We start from the raw sequence: 8,951 nt of genomic DNA, 5'->3' as shown, positions 1-8,951 counted from the left end.
AAGATATCACAAGTAACCTACATCTTTGAGAAAGAACCAAAGAGAAATCCTAGAAAAAGTAATTTCTAATAATGGACATTAAAAACTCAGTGTCAGGGTCTGGTTCAAGAGGGCAACATAAGAGGCTCACTCCTCCCATGACACCAAATCTGCAGCTACATACGAAACCATTCCCTCTGAAAGAGATCCAGAAACTACCTGAGTGACCCCTACACATTGGGCAAACAAGAAAAAAGCCCACATCAAAATAGGTAGGAGACAGTGAGAAACAATCCCATATAAACCTCACTCCCGGTATAACAACATACAACCAGAAGGGTTCTCACAATTCCAAGCTTCTCCCTGAAGAGTAAAGGTTATAGACCCCAGAGGATTAAAAGAGTAAGTGGATGCTGCACGGACACACTCCCAGGAACAAACTGGTATTACAACTAAAATACAGGAAAACTTCCTGAATAATCAATGGAAAACTCTCAGGAGAGAACCCTGATACCCGAGGACTGAACGTGGAGACCACATAGAGACTGGTAGGAGGGGCGGAGGCACAAAAGGGCTGGCTTGGCACCCACAGACAGCAACTGAAGTCAGGTGTGAGGGGTTGCCACTGAGAACTCTGGGATCTAATCCCCAAGCTGGGCCCCCCAGCAGAGAGCATCAAAACTGAGGAGGGTTCCCACATAACATCTAGCTGTGAAAAGCAGTGGGGTGCCGTCTGCCAGGGAGGAACAGCTGAAAATTCAGGCACCCTCTTAAAGGGCCCAGGGCCAACACACAAAATTCCCTGTGGAACCACCCACCTTGTGCTCTGGCAGAGGGAGGGTGAAGTGGACTGGAGCTGTGAGAGCAGAACCCAGGACTGGGAGCTTGGGGGATAGAGCTCAGAAGGCAGACACCCCAAGTTTCCTGGGCTGAGTCATTCCCTCACACAGTGGAGGACATCTTTCCCACATAGACATCTGCCTTGCCTGGGGGGAAGACAGTTGACACACCATATAGGAAAATACCTTGCCCTGAGGCCCCTTAAGAGATTAAAAGTAACAATTGGCCTCCAGGCAGAAGCAACTGCCCCACCCTGTTGAAAAAATTCTCGCCACACCTGAGGATGATTGCCTGGGGGCAATTCAAGTCGGAATCCTATCAGTCTGTAGGCAGAGACGGTTTCTGGAGGCTTTGAGTCTTTGTCTGATCTAATTAGTCAGAAACAGCCTTTAACACTGTCCTGCACTAGAGATTAAGAGGTGTAGAGGATCAACCTAATACATAGTCACAAACCCAAACAGAAAGCCAAAATGAGGAGACAAAGAAACAACCCCCAAATAAAATTCTCCAGAAGAAGAGATAAATGAAGCAGAGAAATTTATCTGAAACAGAGTTCAGAGTAATGAGGGTTTAGACCCCACATCTAGTGCCCCAACTTTTAAGACCTCCACCTGAGAGATGGGCAACCAAAACTTCTTGTTTGAGGCTTTTTTTAAAATATATTTTTATTGATTTCAGAGAGGAAAGAAATGAGAGAGAGAAACATCAGTGGTGATAGAGAATCATTGATCGGCTGCCTCCTGCACAATCAAACCTGTAACCTGGGCATGTGTCCTGGCCAGGAATCGAACCATGACCTCCTGGTTCATAGGTCGATGCTCAACCACTGACCCATGCTGGCTGGGCCAAAACTTCTAGTTTTGAAAGCCAGTGAAGCTTGCATCTACAAGACCTACAAGGCTATAGGGAACTAAGAGACAGTTCTTAAAGGATTTGCACAGACTCACCATGGCTATCCCCAGGGCACAACACAGAACCAGCAAACTAAAACATGCCTAGTTTTTCTGTGCAAGATGCCTATTTGCATATCTTAATAGCTGTGACATGAGGGTTAGGCTTCTGATTCAACACACATAAGGGCTGACTGCAACACTCTCCTGAGACTAGGGGGGTGGGTGGCTGGCATCTTCATGCTCCTTCTGCCTCACTTCAGCTCACTAGTATCTCCCAGAAAGGAGCTTGTGTACATGTCTGGGGCCCCAGTTTTTGAGGCTGTCACCCAGGGGATGCCCCCTTATCACCTGGCTCTGGTGGCCACTGAGGCTTACATTCACTGATTACATGACTATAACAAAGGAAAACAGAAGAAAGGATTGATCGGCGATGCAAAGACCGGGGCCAGTGGAATTCATCCAATCACAAAAGCAAAATGAAAAAAATAATGAAGGTAGCTTAGGGGACACCATCAAGTGGACCAATATTTGCATGATAGGGGTCCCAGAAGAAGAAAAAAGAATAGAACAGAAAACTTATTTGAAGATAACCACAGTCCCATCTTATCCATAAACATAAGTACAATAATTCCAAACAAAATGTTTTAAATGACAAGTTTGATTTCTCTAGAAATGTAAGATTGGTTCAACATTAGAAAATGTATTAATGCTATCACCTCATTAACAAATTACAAGAAAAACCCTCATTTCATTAGAGGCAGAAAAGACATTTAATAAAAGTCAACATTCATCTATGATTTTAAAAAATTTCTTTTAAACTTAGCAAACCAGAAATATAAATAGAAGAAAACTTCCCTAACCCAATAAACAATAGGAAAGGCATAAAAATGTCAAACACACATGCTGAAACTTTAAGAGCATTCCTTTAAAATCAAGACACAGATGTCTACTACTATCACTCTATTCAACGTTGTTCTAGAGGTCCTATCCTGTACATTCTCACAGAGAGACACACAAGTTTAGCCCAGCCTTTGTGGTTTAGTAGTTGAGCATCAACCCATGAACCAAGAGGTCACTGGTTCCATTCCTAGTCAGGGCACATGCCCAGACTGTGGGCTTGATCCCCAGTAGGGGTGTGCAAGAGGCAGCCAATCAATGCTTCTCTCTCATCGATGTTCCTATCTCTCTATCCCTCTCTCTCTAAAATCAATAAAAACATATAAAAAGCAAACAAACAAAAAACCCACAAGTTTATTATCTTGGCTTTCTAGGTCAGAAGTCTGCCATGAGTCTCACTGGGCTAAAATCAAAGTTCTTTTCTGGAGACTCTAGGGGAGAATCTGCTTGTGTGCTCATTCAGGTTGTTGGCAGAACCCAGTTCCATGCATTTGTACAAATGAAATCCCTGTTTCCTTGCTGGCTGTCAGCTGAGGGCCATTCCCAGCTTGAAGAGGAGGCTGTTGGCATTCTTTGGTTTCAAATTCTTCCTTCATCTTCAATGCTAGCAAGTAAGGTTATGTCCCTCTTCTGCCACATCTCTAAGTCTTCTGCCTTCCCCTTCCATTTTTATCTCCTCATAACATGGTCCCTAATATTAATCACATCTGCAATGCACCTCTTACCATGTAACGGAACATGTTCACAGGTTCTGGGATTAGGGTGTGGACATCTTTGGGGAACCATTAATCTGCCTAACATATTGGGAAACTGAGGTTGTTCCATGTTTGCACTAATTCTGTATGTAGCTTGGACATCCTTATATATTGCCTCAGCCCCAGCCCCAGCCCCAGCAAGCAAGGGTGGAAAGGAGACTAGGCAGAAAATATCCCATATCTTTTTCTCATGTCTTTCTGCTTGCCTTTGCTTAATTATTGAGTTTTCCTTATCAGGATGTGTGAGGCTGAAGCAGACAGGAAGATGAAGAATTTAGAACTGGTTTCCTGACACCAACCCTAATCCAATAATTGGAACACAAGCTTCCCCCTGTTCTTAAATCACCCAGAGTGAGGGAGGATATATAAAGGGGAGAACAGAAAAGAGTAAGGTGGGAGCAAAGATGTCAAGCCATTAAAAAAAATCCAGCAGCGTATTCACTCTTTCCTTAAGAACTCAATTCAAGAAGTTTCCTACTGGGTGGTGGTAAACAAGAGGAAGAATCTAACTCATGAGAGTCATTTATTGGATGTCACTATGTACTACATAGTGGTAGATGATTCCACAAACCTTTCTTAATTCTTTAAACTAACCTATGTGGTACATGAGTATAGTTATTAGCCTGCAAATGAGGAACGTGGGCTCAGAGAGGCGCTCATTTACCAAAGGGAACAAGTGCCAGAGATGGATCCAATCCTAGGTCTGCTGATTGCTCCAGCTCAAGGACATGTCCCCTCCTTATCTTCTCAAGCAAGAAGGCAACATTAAGGTTTGTTATAATCCCCACACTGTACCCTTAAGAATCTTTAAATGACACTCTTGGAGGTGTTATCCTCCTTCCCCAACCTCTCTCTCCCCCACCCCATATGTTAAAGTGACTTCCTAATGAAGGTCTTAGAGTTATTTACCTTCTTGTGATCATTATACATTTTCTTCTTCTGTGTGCTCATGTTCACCACTGTCCCCAAGTTGATGTTATGTTTCAGGCTAGCCCTTGGGTGCTGACTACTAGACTATGGGATTGAATTTTCTTTCTTTCCTTTCTTTTTTCTTCCAGCAGTAAGCTTCAAAGAAACAAAGAAAGGTGCTGGAATGTGATCTCTGGAAGCGTCTCTGCTGGGTCTCACAGGAGCAAGGACACCCAGTTATTACCATGCAGCCTGTCCCACTGCAGTCTCTATCCCTTCAGTGAGTTATGGTTATCAGCAAAAAGACAGTAATGACCTTCGCTTTGTGTTTGTGGTAATAACTGATCAATTCTAAAAATTTCAGCATAAAATCCTAACTCTGTACCACAGATACAATTTGCTTCTGCCTGTATCTTCTGCTGCATCTCAGGCCACTTGTACTCCTCTGGGTGCTCCAGCCACACTGGCCAAGGCCTGTTTCTGAGCCCTTAAAATGTGACCAATCGAAATGAGATGTGCCAGGCCCTAGCCGGTTTGGCTCAGTGGATAGAGTGTTGGCCTGTGGACTGAAGGGTCCCAGGTTTGATTCCGCACATGCCTGAGTTGCAGGTTCAATCCCCAGTAGGGGGCGTGCAGGAGACAGCCAATCAATGATTCTCATCATTGATGTTTCCATCTCTCTCTCCCTCTCCCTTCTTCTCTAAAATCAATAAAAATATACTTAAAAAAAGAGAAATAAATGAGATGTGCTGGAAATATAAAATATACACCAGCCTTCTAAGACTTGGTAGGAATACATTAATGAAAAATACATCACGAATTTTATATTAATTACATGTTGAAATAATATTTAGCCCGTGTTGAGTAACTATTGAAATGAATGTTTCTTTTTACTTTTGTATGTAAAATTCCGACAATTTAAAACTACATTCGTGGTTCGTGGGACAGCACTGCTCCGTCACCTCGCCCTCCCTTGCGCGCGCCACTGTCGGGGCTCACACTATCCGGACAGGCAGCATCCACGTGTCACCTGTCCAGTGTCCTTCTCGCCCCGCTAGCATGTAAGACACAAACCGTGCCCGTCTCCTTCGCACCTGATTCCCAGGCATTTAGGACACAGTAAGGACTTAGTAAACATACACTTTTTATGAATGACCTTACTCTTCCTCAGCTGGAGATGTGAGCTCTGTCTGTCCTCCCCAGAACACGAGGTCTCAAGTCCTTTGGGCTACGCGCGCAGCTCAGCGCTGACCCTGCGCGCCCGGCCCTGGGAGGAGAGGCGCGCCCACACTTAACACCGCCTTCTCCGCGGAAAGAACTGGGCGCGCAAAGCAAAGCGGGTGCAGAAGAGCCCCTTCCGCCTTGGAGACCCGCCCCCCTGCCAATCACTGCGCACTGCTCCCTCCAGCCACACGGCGGCGTCTCGCGAGCGCTCGGTGGCTGATGGTACAGCCCGTCCCCCCGCGCCCTGCGGAGAGTGGATCCTCCCAGCGGTAGAAAAGCATTGTGGGAAGGCTGCGCGGCCTTTCTCGTCTCCGCGCTCGGGGTGGTGCTGGGCTGCACCTGCGGCTCCTGCATGGCGGGGCTCGGTGTGTGCGGCCGCGTGGCCACTGTCGGCTGGGACGGAATCCGGGCCCCTGAGCCCACTGTCGCGCCCGCGGCGGCCCGGCCGAGTCCGGGCCCCGAATACGTGGACGGCAGCGCCTGGGCCTGACTTCAGCCACGTTGCACGCGGAACCCCAGGAGGCTCCGAAGCGGACTGCCGGGAAATGGGGAGATCGGTTGGAGTGCATTTGAGTTTATCGATCACCAACTGTATGCCGGGAGTTTTTAATACAAGCGAGGAGTTTTTGTGACAGGGAATGGCCTCGCGTAAGCTCACCCATGTCACGCGTGAAATCAGTCAGCGTGCAAGTGCCAGTTAAGGTTTAGGCCCTGACCGCCGTGTCCCGGCGCAGACCCCGGCGGAAATCGGATGAGGATCGCCGACTTGGCAGGTGAGTTTTCATGTTACTGTAAAAAAAGACCAGTTGCGTTGAAGTTCTAAGAGTTTAAAACACTTTGTATTTCAGGGTTTTCAATACCCTGTCGCATTTTGAGTTGTAAGAGAAAATCCAGAGCTGGGATTAGTTCATGGTTCTCGTTCCGTCCCGAATGAACAGTTCTTCCCAGCGGGTTGCTTTAGGGGCAGCAGCCTCGTGCCGTGGACCCAGCCGTCTTTCTGTAGCCTTTGTGTTGCCCATTCACTTTTGGAAACTAGTGAATGTGGTGTCAAAAAAGGCGTAAACTACACACTTTGCAGCCCTTACCTGCCCTTGAATTTGATGTCTTTGGTGGAAGAGCTGTGTAAGTAACAGTTTATACTTTTACACTAATTCGTTTGCACGTGTTCTGCAAGCATTAAGTGTAGAGTTTCTCATAACCAGTTTTTTGGGGGTTTATTTTTTTTACTAATTTTTGTTTAGGGGAAAGATGGGTGTTTGAAGCATAAACTGCTACTACCTGAATTCTACCTGAGAGCACAAGTGACCCAAGGTAAGGTGATGTAGAAGTTCTGTTATCTATTAAGATGCTTTGCTTGTATGTGGTAATTATTTGGATTTTCTTAAGTTTTTCAAGGTTTGCTTGTTATAATATTCACCTATTAAAATAACTCACCAGTGGAATACTTTGCAAGGCAATATAAATACTTCTAATAAAAAGGTTTAAATATTTTTAAAATAAAAGCAGTTCTTTGTAATGGGAATCTTATCACCTTTTTATACTGGGGTGTCTTGTGGGTATTAGTATAAATTGGGCATTAATGGCTTATTAGTATTGGTACTGCACATCTGTAATTAACAAGGTGAAGTTAATGGTAAATGGGATAGCCTGTTTCCAGTTCAGTTTTGAGATCTTAAGATGTTTTTGTGTAGAATTTATGTATTTTTATTTGTTTCAGAGAGAGAGAGATAGAAACATCAATGATGAGAGAAAATCATGGATTGGCTGCCTCCTGCACACCCCACTCTGGGCATTTTCCCTGATCAGGAATCGAACCATGACCTGGTCATAGGTTGAGGCTCAACCACTGAGCCACACCAGCTGGGCAATAGTAGTATAATTTAAAAAAAAACAACTTGTCAAATGTCAGGTGTGTTTTCTGTTGACATTTAAATCTGACTCCAGAAACTCAGTGTAGAACCAGGCATTGAGAGTTTAATAAAAATCTGATGCATGTAAATACTTGTAAAATTTAGTGCTTTCTTTTTTTCTTTTAGGATGCCCTTGGTGAAGAATTTGAAAACTTGATCTTCACAGGAGTTGTCCAGATCACTTAAAATTTCCAAGAGTCTGAGGAAGACCAGAACTGTCTCTGGACAGTTCATAAATATCATTTAACGCAATGGGTCTGTGAATAAATATTTAAATATGCTTCTTGGAGGTTTGTGTACTATGACTGCCAGAAAATAGCCTTCTTTTACAGAAAAATCAGAGGGTTTCTCCTCCCCCAACAACTTAAAAACTGTTACATTAAGCTTAATATTCGGTGCTATATAGGGAAGGCTTATGAAATAAAGGCTTATGTTGAGCCTGAGGAAAAGTGTGCTTTCTTCCAGTGTGTCGTGAACAAAACTAGACTAGTTGGTTTGTTGGGTGTGGGTGTGCTTTTATGTTGTCACTGCATTAAAATTTTTACTAGATTTTAAACGTCAAGTTGGCATATCTTCTGCCTTCACTTTGCAGGAAAACACAAATGTGTTCATGAATTCAGAAAAATTATTGAAAGCGCTGTACTGGGAGCTGGGAATATGAGCAAAATAGTCCCTCCCTTTAGAAGATTCCAAACGAATAAAGGAAATGTCACCAGAAATGTAGAACTTACTTTGTGAGACAAATCCCATGTAAAGTAGAATTGGACCGAGTCAGGGAAGCCTGAGAAAGGAGTTGGGACTAACGGTGGGTGGCAGTTTTGCAAGGCATGTGCAGAGGCCTTGAGCTAGAAAAGGTATGACCATAAGTACATATTCGTGAGGGTTATAGCCCCTTTCCCTCTTTAGTTCCCTGATTTAGACAAGGAGTGCATAATGAGGCATCTTATGAGAGCTCGGACTGTTACAAATGGAGGTTGAATAGGTAAGCTGCCAGAACCTAATTTGCAAAAATACAGGTGGGCCAATTGGAGGCTGCTTCAGTAGTCTAGATGAGATGACCACCTTGGGTCAATGTGGCAAAAATAGTAAAGGGATAATTAGGCTACAGAGAGCAAAGGTGACAGGACTTGGTAATTAGAGGAGGTGTCCATATGATTGCTAGGTGTGTAGACAAGCAAGAGTAATGAAGGCCCTAAATCTAACTGGGAGGCAGCATTTTAAACCAGTTGGTCTTTTGGAAGAACACTGGCCTGTTTGAGCTCCAGAAATAAACAGTCATGGGCATAAAAACTACCTGGGGAGGGGTAAGGTAAAATGGCTTGTATTAGTGTTTTTATTTTCATGTAAAGTACATGGCGGGGGGCGGGGGGGGGGGGTCAGCCAGGCAGAATGGAGGGACCATTTGAGGTTGAGGGTGATCATGAATAGACCCACATATATCTTTTTTTATCCTGGAAACAAGACAAGGACACTGGAAATTAAAAGCAATGCTTTCAAACAAAACTTTGTATTTGTAAATAACCAGTGGAACTTAATGCCACAAA

General features: G+C 44.3%; 1 long non-coding RNA gene across 1 annotated transcript; it reads left to right on the top strand.

The window, feature by feature from the left end:
• Window positions 1-5,792: 5,792 nt before the first annotated feature.
• On the top strand, window positions 5,793-8,690 carry LOC307110846. The gene is made up of 3 exons (XR_013814505.1): window positions 5,793-6,270; window positions 6,739-6,808; window positions 7,534-8,690. It is a non-coding gene; the product is annotated as an uncharacterized lncRNA (long non-coding RNA).
• The last annotated feature ends 261 nt before the right edge of the window (window positions 8,691-8,951 follow it).

The sequence above is a fragment of the Cnephaeus nilssonii genome (assembly GCF_951640355.1).
Source record: "Cnephaeus nilssonii genome assembly, chromosome: 2".
NCBI lineage: Eukaryota > Metazoa > Chordata > Mammalia > Chiroptera > Vespertilionidae > Cnephaeus > Cnephaeus nilssonii.
The sequence above is the reverse complement of the archived record's forward strand: the minus strand, read 5'-3'. Positions and strand labels throughout refer to the sequence as shown.